This window comes from Arvicanthis niloticus, chromosome 29 (genome assembly GCF_011762505.2).
Source record: "Arvicanthis niloticus isolate mArvNil1 chromosome 29, mArvNil1.pat.X, whole genome shotgun sequence".
Classification (NCBI taxonomy): domain Eukaryota; kingdom Metazoa; phylum Chordata; class Mammalia; order Rodentia; family Muridae; genus Arvicanthis; species Arvicanthis niloticus.
The window spans coordinates 3,056,001-3,068,478 of record NC_133437.1 but is presented as its reverse complement, the minus strand read 5'-3'; the positions used below and the strand labels follow the sequence as shown (position 1 = coordinate 3,068,478).

The 12,478-nt window shown below is 40.1% G+C and overlaps 1 protein-coding gene and 1 non-coding gene across 7 annotated transcripts in view; one reads left to right on the top strand and one right to left on the bottom strand.

The window, feature by feature from the left end:
* Positions 1-12,478, bottom strand: part of Mctp1 (multiple C2 and transmembrane domain containing 1) — a 550,355-nt gene that overhangs the window by 335,581 nt on the left and 202,296 nt on the right. The window lies entirely within an intron of this gene.
* LOC143440524 (small nucleolar RNA SNORA17) lies at positions 8,342-8,471 on the top strand. Its single transcript, XR_013108172.1, has one exon. It is a non-coding gene; the product is annotated as a small nucleolar RNA SNORA17 (small nucleolar RNA).

Here is a 12,478-nt window from a genome sequence, read left to right as displayed (position 1 = left end):
CATCGAGGTAGACTGGATTCCAAAAGACACCGATCAAGGCTCCAAAGCTGTGGCACTGGCATTGTGCTCACTCTTATCATTTAGTTAATGGCATCTCCTTTAATTAAAGAGTGATACTTTTGAATTTCCATTTTTACTTCCTTCATCAGCATCAAGCCCATTACCTCAGGGTGCTGCTTATTTCTCTATAAAACAAAACAAATGCCAGCAAGGCAAACTGGTCCCAGCACTTCCCAGTGAGGCTCAAGCTAGCAAGGCACCCTGGCTTCAGACTTCTCAGTGAGTCTCCCAGCATTTTCTTCCTCAGGAGCAGCTCTCTTTCAAAGAGGATAATCTCCAGTTTAGTGCCAAAATTCCTTCCAGGAGCTTTGAATTACTGCCCACCAATAAGAGCAAAGTTGGTAGAAGAAGAAGCCTGAGATGAACAAATCAAAATCTGGACTATAATGATGGCTAAAATATCCAAAAATTAAAATAAGTTACATTACATGGGAAAATGAGAAACAGGATAAAGTCACAAAAACTAAAATGCTGATATGCAAGCTATCAGTTATGAAAGAAGTCTATTCTGAGGAAAGAGACAATTCACATTCCATAGTTAGATGTTTCTTTTTGGTAAAAAGAATTGTTTAGCTAAACCAAGGTCACACTGGAATAAGATACCCCATAATCCTGGAAGACTTCCCTCTTGATAGGAATGAGAAAGTCTGAACACCAGGACATGCTCACAAGAACACCTTGTGGATGTTGAGAGGTGTGCTGTCATGAGCCCACTGAACTACAGAGGCTGGGAGAGGTTTGGGGAAGACTCAGCAGCATCCACCAGAATACTTAGACATTACACTTCCAGTCTCAAAGCTGTAAGACTCTATGTTTCTATTGTTCAAGCCACCTCATCTGTGATACATTATTGGGTCAGCTCCAGGAGATTGCTGTGTTTACGAAGTCAACATTTTCTTGCCTTTATTTTTTACATACTTGTTTAAACTTGTTTTTCAGGTACTCTGGAATTGAACCCTGAGCCAATTATTTGACAAAGGCCTTATATATACCCTCATCTGTCTTACTCCGGCCCATCAAGGCCAGAGCCTTTGTGCCTTCTCATTATCTCATACCCTTGAACATGGGTCCTAGTTGTTACAGGCTTTAGCAAGGTTCATAAATCCAAGAGGGATCACCTGTTGTGAATCTTCTGCCAATGATTTTGTCTACTATCTTGGGATATCCATGTTAGCATTCTTCCAGGAGCCTCTTCTTGAGCCAGGATAAAGAACCCTCCAACTCTGACTACCAAAGATGTCTTGAGCTCTTGTCTATGAAGGATGGTGCATGAGCTAGTACTCTTAACCATTTCTTACCTTTGTCCAAATCTTATTTTAAAAAAGGATAAGGTGCACATCTGAAATCTGTGATTTGCTAATGATTTTAAAATTACAAATTGGAAAAGTGAGGAAATAAATTGCAAGAAGGTAGCCTATATAGCCAATGCATTTGCATGTAATGTTGAGGTAAACTTTGACTGAAATTTGGGGAAATTGGGAAAATGGTTTTTTCAGTGTCATCCTGTGATATATCGTAATGCACACTGGCAATTTATGGGTAAGCCTCACTGTAGAGTCTGATTACTTCTAAATAATTTAAATAAGCTATTTTTAAAGTGTGGCTTTAAAAAATCAATTTCTTTAACTTGTTTCTAAACTGCTGTCTTGGGCTTTAACTTAATGCTACCAAGTAATTCAGATTTGGTAGAGAACTCAATCCTTCTTGGAGAGAATATATACATATATATAATATATAATAAACACACAATATATAGTAAATATATTATATATTAAAATCTAAATTTTTATGTAATTTAAAAACATTGGTAGTTGACTAAATCTCCAAATACTCTCCCATGATTTTGTAGTTTCACAAGTTAGATTCTGATCCCAACCTTAAGGTGCAAATCTGACATTCTTTAGTTATTTCAACAGTCATCTGTCTCCAGAAGGTATGGCACTGCAGTGTAAAGGATTGAGGTTCCAATGCACAAAGAATGCTTGCAGCCAGTTTGCTTAAGACCCCCAGGTTAAATTTATGATGGCAGGCTGCAGTTTTAACATATTATTTTTAAATGCATAATTTTAGCCATGCTTGTTTAATAAAAGAAGGCAAGAGGAAAATGTCCAGTTAAACCTGAGTTTTAGTGGTTGGAGAAAAAAATCCCATGCATGTGCATCTTCTCTTAGATTCTTCCATTCAACACTTAATTTAAAAACTAATATTTCAGCAAGAAAGCATTTTATAGCTCTTTGTTTACCTTTGAAATTTATTGTAATACAGTAAAATATGCCAAAGAAATACTTTCAGTACTAAATACCTCTATTCATTATTTTAAAATGGAGTTATTTTCAAACACAAAGCAATATTGTGAACGTTCCACATTTTAGATGCATATCAATGAAGTAAAACAATGCTTTGGAGAAGTGAGGATCAAAGTTAGAAATGAAAGGTTATTTTTAGATACTGCCAAGAGTGTATGAAGCAAGAACATTTCTTCATGGTTTGGAATAAGCAAACTTCCAGACTCTTAAAAAGAAAAGCTTCTCAGTCCCTATAAAGTCATGCACTTCAAAGCAGACACTAAATCAAAGAGGTAAGATATGGAAATGTCAATGAATGTGTGTTCACATAGAAATGGAAGACTATGGCTAGATAAAGATCACGACCTCCAGTGTTGTGGCTAGCAATGAGGAGTGAACACTCTCACCCAGAGCAGCTAACTCCTCTAACCCAAGCTCACAGGAATGAATCACTGAAGACCCAACTCTGCAGTGTGGGCTAAGGCTAAGCACCAGACCATTTACACAGGCACTAACACAGATTTTTGTGCCAGAAAAAAAAAGTAGAAATGAAAGGAAAAGTACAGCCGAGCTTAATGAGAACCGGCTAGGTACCAAACAGTACCTTGTCTCACAAATCCCAGCACAATCTTTTAAACTGATACATGATACAGTTCTGCTGTACACCATCAACAAAAGAGATTGAAGATCATCCAGGATCACAAACATCATTAAATAAGACTACACTGAAGACCAAAAATGCTATGAGGCACTGAACAGAAGTCAACTGTCTTTTACACCAATGATTAAATTTACCAGCAAGAAAACATTTTTAAAGGAACATGTGTTCCACAGCATGAATTTCCATCAGCCTTTGAGATTTAGATCATTCTAATATACATGGTCAGAGGATACTGGGTTCTATTTTGGTTTGCTTTGGGGAATTTTAGAAACTTAAAGCTTGATATGATCTTTTTTATTTTATATTATAACATTCTCAAAAAATACAACACAGTAGAAGAAAAATTGAGAATTGTAAAGGCTCCAAAACCCAGGGGGCCTGGCTAGCTCATTAAGTTTAATAGTGGAGAAAGAACTTGTTTCCATTTCTCCAGGACCCAGACTCAGTACGACAAAGCTACAGAATAATACAAAATCATCTTGAAGCAGAGACTAGAAACCAGGAATATTACCTTGTTGGAAACATTTAAAAGAACAGACTGACCGAAGTACAATCATTAGTATCAATTCTGTGCAAGCCATTGCATTAGATTCTGAAGATGGTACAAAGAATGAAAGAAACAAAGATCCTCCCATCTCTAACTGGATCCATGGGGATCAGGCATCATTCACTTGGGGGAAACAATCAGGATACGATACAGTGAGCTCCTATGTTTTACTCAGTCCTTAAAGATTCATTCCTGGTCGACATTAATTTTTGATATACCGCAATTTACGAAGGGGACAGTTCTCACTCAGTCATTAACTGTCGATCAAATCTCTGCTGTATAAAGAACAACATACTGGGTATTAATGGAAATGATCAAGTAAAAGACACACTGTGAGAGACCCGACCGTTAACCTGAGGTCAACATGTATCCAGGGAAAAACAAATTTGCAGTGAATTTACTTTTGCCGCCATTTCATAAATACATAAATATTTTAGAATAGTAAGTGTGCTGCTTAAAAACAGGGAGATCCCTTCCAGTCTGGGCCAGAGCACTGAGCAGATCTTGGGTGGCAGCTCTGTCCTCAACCTCCAAGAACCCAAAGGAAGCAGGGATCCCAGGCGCTCGAACTCAGGCAGTATCTTAGAATACACAGCCTTGGTGTATCTACTCATCAAGCATACTGAGCAGACCTGCCCAAACCTCTGATGTCCTGGAATTCCATCTGGATTCAGTGAAGACACAGCATCAGAGGCTTATCAACTTACTCTCCCCCCCACCCCTCTTCTAAAATCTCAACGCCCTTAATCAGCTTGAAGAAGTTAAAGAAGAGTCAGTGCCCCTATTCCCTGAGCTTGGGGACTAATGTGGTTAATAATGGTCTGTCTTTCTAGAGACAAGTAGTGGTTTTGTTGGAACAGGGGGGATTAGCTAGGACTTATTGCATAGCCATAACCTATTGGTAGAAATCTGTATAATTATTATCAAGATGAAGTTATAATTTCTTAAATGGTACAAAATTTACTTTGATTTCAAATTTAAGGTTTTCATTGGTACGAGCCTCTTATTGATATAAAAGTGAGATGAATATTGATACGCTCATGGGCATTGTGCCTGTATAACACCTTTAGGAATACAATGCCTAGACCCAGCCCTTTTTTAACCTTTTTAACTGATTTGGGACGGTTAACCTATGAGTTAAGGGACTATAGCAAATTCATATTTTTGAGTTTATTGTTAGGGTGTTTCCCATATTTTATTTAGAAATAGCTGAGAGGAGTGAACAGACAACAGTCCAGGTTACCTTACATGGATAGTTGGTTTTCAAAACATCAGAAGTCCATAGAACTGACGCTACAAATATTTATATACTAATGTTCATATTGATTAGAGACCTGTCTGCTCCTGACAGCTTCCTGTCGTGGATTCTAAGAAGAAATTGAGCATCCTTGGAGTTACTCCAGTTGTGTGGTAACAGCCACTAGGCAAGAATTGCCTCTCTCCATCTACAGACAAATTACTGTCCAGAAAAGGACACACATGCAGAATAGTCGACTGATTATATCTGCCTAGACAGAGTAATCAGTCCTTAATAATCCTACATCACCAAGGTCTGTCAGATGATTCTGGGCCAGAAGGCTGAAGATTTGATGCTCCAACGTTCGGTAGTATAGGGGCTTCTCAGGTGTTCAGAGGTCTCTATAAATTGGCTAAGTTTTAGAAGCTATGCTTTGTGCTTCCCACAATTATAGTTAACTCAGTCATTCTGGATTTCTGATGGGGTTGAAAACTTACAGCTATTTACCATAAGAGAAAAGATTTGAGTGGATGGTCGTCAGCTGACATTCATCCTAAAGCCAGGTTCAGAACTAAATGTTTTAGTTAGGATAAATGACAGAGGTGCTGGTTAGTCAACAAAAGGATGGACGGGGTATTAGGACTATCTTGTACCTCACTGGTACAAATTGGCATAATTATGCTCTAATTGTATTTTGAGAGAAAAGTTTCATTTTAACAGGAAGGGTGATGTGTAGGAGGAGCTAAAGTAGGAGGAGTACTGAGAGGAAGAAAAGGAATAAGAAGAGGAGAAGGAGGAGAGGAGAAGCTAGGTGATGAAAGAGAGAAAGAGGGGGGAGACAGGGAGGCAGATATTCATGCATCTCCACCAGTCAAAGATAGTTGTTATATCTAGGTTGGTCAGTGGGTTACACCTCTGATTGAACAATTCCAAACTTATAACGCTTATGATTAACATTATTTTAAAAAAATGTATAAATGCAAAAAGGAAAAGGGGGCATGGGATAGGGGTTTTCTAAGGGGGGGGAATGGGGAAAGGGGATGGCATCTGAAGTGTAAATAAAATATCTAATAAAAAAATAAAAATAAATAAAAACATAAAAAAAAAAAAAACCAGGGAGATCCTCCTGAGTCTCTTCATTGTGGAAATATCAGAGTTCATTTATACAAACTCAGGCGGCACCAATGCCATTAGCTGACAGGACGTCATTAGGCCATCATTGTACGTTTGGACCAGTGATAGTGCAAACATCAATATGAAGTACAAGGATAGTGTTTGTTTCTTTGATATATCTAAATGAGTAGTTTTTAATTGATACACGAGTCTATGGGTGCCAGGGGATTAGTTTCTGTCGGTTTGAAAAATTAAATTTACAATGGAGTGTTAATATTTTGTAAATATTTTTTAAAGATTTATTTATTTATTTATTTATTTATTTATTTATTTATTATACAGTGTTCTGCCTGCATTTATGCCTTCATGCCAGAAGAGGGCATCAGCCTCCGTTACACATGGTTGTGAGCCACCATGTGGTTTCTGGGAATTGAACTCAAGACCTCTGGAAGAGCAAACAGTGCTCTTAACCTCTGAGACACCTCTCCAACCCATGAGTATTTTTAACTTCATTTACTAAACCCTTTTTGTAATGCTACTTTTGAATTAAATAATATCATTGCTAACTTTTACTTCCTGTAACATATTTATAAGTGGGTAATTAATAACTCCAGAAGTATTGAATATTGAAAACATTGTTCACAGTAGTAATAATTTACTGGATATTACATGCCATGCACTTTCCAATGTTTCTAAAATATTGCCTGATTTAATCTTTATAAGTAATTGTATATAAAGATAAGAAGAATAAATAACCTCTTTCAGGCTGCATAAAAAAGTTAAGTTTGTGTTTGAGCCCAGAAAATCTGACTAAAAGTATATTTTCCAAGTGCTGTTCTGAGCTTCTGTGAATTTCTAAGTAACATGGTTTGGTAGTGTCCTGGCTTTGAGATATGACACATATGCACTATCATATCCTACAGTGTTTTCCGATACTTAAAAGATCAGGTTTCACTTTTCCAAGCTGTGAAGTTGGATTGAGACAATCCAACTAGAGGAAAGTACTGACTCAATACACTCGCTTGAAGAATGCTCTTAATTAAAATCTCATCAATGCATCTTTCAAAATGTTCTCATTGCAAGCATGTTTCACTATCTTTGGTGATATTGTGGCTATCTATGCACATGGTTAAGAGGAAGATACTGTGGACAATCAGATCACAGCAGTCGGTGACCTGGAAATTATATCTCACAGGTTCTTCACCTACATAAGACTCACACATATAAAACCTAGGTCATTGTGAGATCTCAGGGCCACATTTCAAAATAGGAAAAATAAATGTGGTAGTTTCCAAATTTAAGTCTTAAAACTTTATGTGTAACATAGATATTCTTTTTCCCTTAGCATTTCTGTTCTTAACTCCATAATTGCCACCACTAAGTGTGGCAAAGAAGTATATGGACATAATGGCCAGGGTTACAGAGGAAGGGTAGGAGGAGCATCAGTGCCGATATCTTAAACATGATCAAACATAAGGACAGCAAGAGTTGGCTACCTCCTTACTCCAAACCTGGGATCATAAAGTCAGCTCTCCCAACATCAACCCTAGAAAAAAAATGTATCACCCTGACAGTTGTCAAGCGTCACCCCTTGTTTGACAGTATAAGATACCCCTCAACCCTACAGCTCCTGAGGATGTACATGATTTATCTTCTAATATCACTGCCCTGGCCAATGGTGTACGGTCATATAAACCTTATCCCAGAAACCCTGGCCATCAACCCAGAGAATAAATATCTCTTCCTCTCCCTAATAAAGGAACCAGTTCTCTGGAGCTGTTTCCAGATGTGATCATTGCCAACTGAGATCCTGCACTACACCAATCCACACTGGGTTAAGCTCTCCTTCCTCCAGTCCAGCTCTGTGTGTAACAGGTCTGGCTACCTCAGGAAGAAGTGGACATGAGGCAGCATAGAAACTGATCTTTTCTGAACTTTTGCATTGTTGTTGACAACTGGCATAGAAACACCAACACAGGCTCCAGATTCCAAATCTTGCCTTGATGGTAATAATTCCTCAATTCCAATCTTCTTATTCTAGTGCTTCCACTAGAAGGGAAACACACACACAAACACACACACATACACACATATACACATACACACACACACACACACAAACTCTCTCATACAAACATGCACATTATCAACTAGTATTAAAGAAATAACTGTATGAAAAATAAATTCCAGATAAACTGATCATATGATTTTACTTAACTTAAATAAAAATGTATAATATTAATATTTAAAGATACACATATACTTATATAAGATATTACAAAGAGATTAAAAAACATGTTAGGTTTGTGGTCATTCCAACTGAGCAGAAAGGAGAGAAACATGTTGTTCTTTATACTTTCTGAACTTTAAAAGTATCTTAAAATACTGCGCCTTGAGAGATTGCAGGTGTGGCTGCCATGTCACAAGTCCGTGAGTAGGTAGCAGAGAGGGATTGCAGGTGTGGTTGCCATGTCACAAGTCCGTGAGTAGGCAGCAGAGAAGAGCAAGACTGTGTCTACACTCAGTGTTCTGACCTCTGAAGATCTGAGCAGTTAGTAGCCCAACACTCCCTGAAAAAAAGTGAGCCTTAGTCAACATTAGAGGGCCTGGACAGAGAAGCCTGAGATGACCACTATTTTGGTTCTGTGCAATCCTGGGGATGAGGGGCACACCATGCCCAAGATGACCCCTGCCTGGTGCCGTAATGCATGAGTGGGGCATAGCACTCCAGAGGTTTCCACTCCTGAGATGACCCCAAACATTCACAGATCCCAGGAGTCACTAAGAAAAGCAAGTAAGCGTGGAGACATGGAAGAGAAAGAGAAACAGGAAGATGTGGGCACAATGAAGAGAGGCAGAACTAACGACTCAAGGGCATTGAGGAACAGCCTGATGTGAGAAGTTGGTGATGTTACCTGGCAACCATGGTGGGTCCTGGCCTGGGTTGCCACTGGGGGCCACATTTGGGCTTGTGGCACTGCAGCAGGGAAAATCTGTTACCACCAAAGGCCAAGCAGATGTCACTGGTCTGGACTGCTGCCCCGGGACATTTTAATGTCTGAGGGTTATGCAGAACTAGCCCTAACCCTTGCCTGGGCATCGTGGAAGAGCTGGCTGTGGTAGCATGACAGCGAGGGAGCTGACCTTGCCCTCACCAGCTCCAGTACTCAGGAGATCAGCTCCAATACGTGGCAGAAGTTGCAAGTTTGTGGACCAGAGAATATGAGTGTGGGAAAGATGGTTCTGCTGTCTGGCAGTGTGGGCAAGAAAGAAGAACTCTCCTCTCTCTTCCCTGCTCACCACCTAAAGCAGGAGGGAAGCCTGGACACAGGACCAAGAGAACAGAAGAGCTGGCCCTTCCCTTCGTCAGCTGTAACACTCAGAAGAACAGGTCCTGTACCTAACATGGATAGTACAATATTGGTGATCCTGGTGGTGAGGGCATGGGCAAGCCTGCACTGAGAGCAACAGTGTGGGAGATCTGGCCCTGCAACTGCAACCAGTCTGCTTGTCACATGGGTGAGACACCCTCCCTTACTTCTTGTTACCTACAGCAGGCAGGAAAGCTGGCCCTGTAGTTATTATGAAGGGCTTCAGCGTGGAAGAGCTGGCAGGGTCAGCGCTCGGGAGAGTAGGCCCTGCACCTCTATTGTGCATCATAGTAGAGCTGGCCCATATCTGGGGTTGCAGGTAAGCCATCCCTGAGGGCATGAGCAAGGAAGAGCTCTTGTTTGCTGTGCAGTGGCACTGGTGAGATTCCCTCCCCTCCTTTTTGCCCTTGCCACCTGAGACAAGCAAGAGAGCTGGCTCCACCAGGGTCATGAGAGCAGGAGAGCAAGCCCTGCACTCTGCCTGGCAGTGGGGTTGGTCCTGAATCTGCGGATTCAAGTAAGTCATCTCTGAGGGTATGAGCACAGGAGACCTGGCTTTGCTGCCCCTCTTGTGTACCTCACCACCTACGGCAGGCAGGAGAGCTGCTCCAGGGTCACGAGAGAGGGAGAACTGTCCATGTCTCTCACCAGCTGCTACACTTGGAAAGTGGGACCTGCACCTCACCTGGGGAACAGAGTAGAGCTGGCCCTGGTTGTGGTAGCTTCTGCTGAGCTGGGCGTGAGAGTGGGAGAGCCTGCAGGTGGTGTGAACAAAATGATATAAGGTCTGACATACTATAAGCTGTGACATACTATGGCTTCTATAATGAGATTTTTTTCTCTTTTTGCAGGGAGGTTAAAAGCATAGAGGGTGGGTACAAAAGAAGAAAGAGATCAATGGGATTGGGGTGCATAATGTGATTCACAGAAAACTAACAAAAAGTTTTTTTTAAACTCTTAAAATAGCCTTTTGGCTGTGGCTGACACCTAGCTGATCTGCTCCCCTGAAGACACCATAGCCTGAGACATCCTAGAAGAGCCACTGCACTCAGGAGCAAGGGGTAAGAACCCTCTCCAACTACCCTATGCACCAGAACTACAACTGGAAGCCTGGAGAACTCAGGACCAATCAGCCACCCAAACCCAGCCCCTCCAGATTACCACTTCCTTTCCACCCCTTGCTCGGTCCTTTTGGCTAGTGCAGACACCTCGCTGCTCTGCTGCTGTGAAGACACCATAACCTGAGACATGCTAGAGGAACCACTGCACGCAGAGCAGCAGGATTTCAGGATTCCAGAGTTTGCCTGAGTCCCAGAAGTTCTTCCACCAAGTAGCTCAGGATCACGGGATCACAAAGACATCTAAACCCTGAGGAGTTCTGACACAAGCAAGATGACTGAAAAGACAGGCTTCAGTCAGAGACAGTGAGTGCAAGTAGCCCTAGAGTTAACCACATGGCAAAAGGCAAGGACAAGAACATAATTAATAGAAACAGAAGTTACTTGGCATCATAAGAAACCAGTTCTCCCACTAGGGCAAGCCCTGGACACCACATCACACTGGAAAAGCAGGATTCAGAATTAAAATCACTTCTCATGATGATGATAGAGGACTTTAAGAAGGACATAAATAACTCCCTTAAAGAAGTACAGGAAAACACAGGTAAACTGGTAGAAGCCCTTAAAGAGGAAACACAAAAATCCCTTAAAGAATTGCAAGAAAACATAACCAAACAGGTGAAGGAATTAAACAAAGCCATCCAGGATCTAAAAATGGAAGTAGAAAGAATAAAGAAATCTAAAAGGGAGACTACCCTGGAGATAGAAAACTTAGGAAAGCGATCAGGAGTCACTGATGCAAGCATCACCAACAGAATACAAGAGACAGAAGAGAGAATCTCATGTGCAGAAGATACCATGGAAAACATTGACACAACTGTCAAAGAAAATGAAAAAATGCAGAAAGCTCCTAACCCAAAATATCCAGGAAATCCAGGACACAATGAAAAGACCAAACCTAAGGATAATAGGTATAGATGAGAGTGAAGATTCCCAACTTAAAGGGCCAGTGAATATCTTCAACAAAATTATAGAGGAAAACTTTCCTAACCTAAAGAAAGAGATGTTCATGAACACAAAAGAAACCTACAGAACTCCAAATAGACTAGACCAGAAAAGAAATTCCTCCCATCCCATAATAATCAAAACATCAAATGCACAAAACAAAGAAAAAATACTAAAAGCAGTAAGGGAAACAGGTCAAGTAATATATAAAGTAACATATAAAAAGGCAGACCTACAAGAATTACACCAGACTTCTCACCAGAGACTATAAAAGCCAGAAGATCCTGGACTGATATCATATAGACCCTAGGAGAACACAAATGCCAGCCCAGACTACTATACCCAGCAAAACTCTCAATCACTACTGATGGAGAAACCAAGATATTCCATGACAAAACCAAATTTACACAATATCTTTCCACAAATCCAGCACTTCAAAGGATAATTGATGGAAAACTCCAACACAAGGAGGGAAACTACAACCTAGAAAAAGCAAGGAAGTAATCTTCCAACAACCCCAAAAGAAGATAGCTACACAAACATAATTCCACCTGTAATGACACAAATAACAGGAAACAACAATCATTTTTCCTAAATATCTCTTAATATCAATGGACTCAATTCTCCAATAAAAAGACGTAGACTATCAGACTAGATACATAAACAGGACCCAGCATTTTCCTGCATACAGGAAATGCACCTCAGTGACAAAGACAGACACTACGTCAGAGTAAAAGAATAGAAAACAATTTTCCAAACAAATGGTCCCAAAAAACAAGCTGGAGTAGCCCTTCTAATATCAAAGAAAATCAACTTTCAACCAAAAGTAACCAAAAAACATAAGGAAGGATATTTCATACTCATCAAAGGAAAAATGTACCAAGATGAACTCTCAATTCTGAACATCTATGCTCCAAATGCAAGGGCACCCACATACATAAAAGAAACTTTACTAAAGCTCAAAGCAAACATTGTACCTCACACAATAATAGTGGGAGATTTCAACACCCCACTCTCAGCTATGGACAGATTATGGAAACAGAAACTAAACAGAGACACAATGAAATTAACAGAATTTATGAACCACATAGATTTAACAGATATCTATAGAACATTTCATCCTAAAACAAAAGAATATACC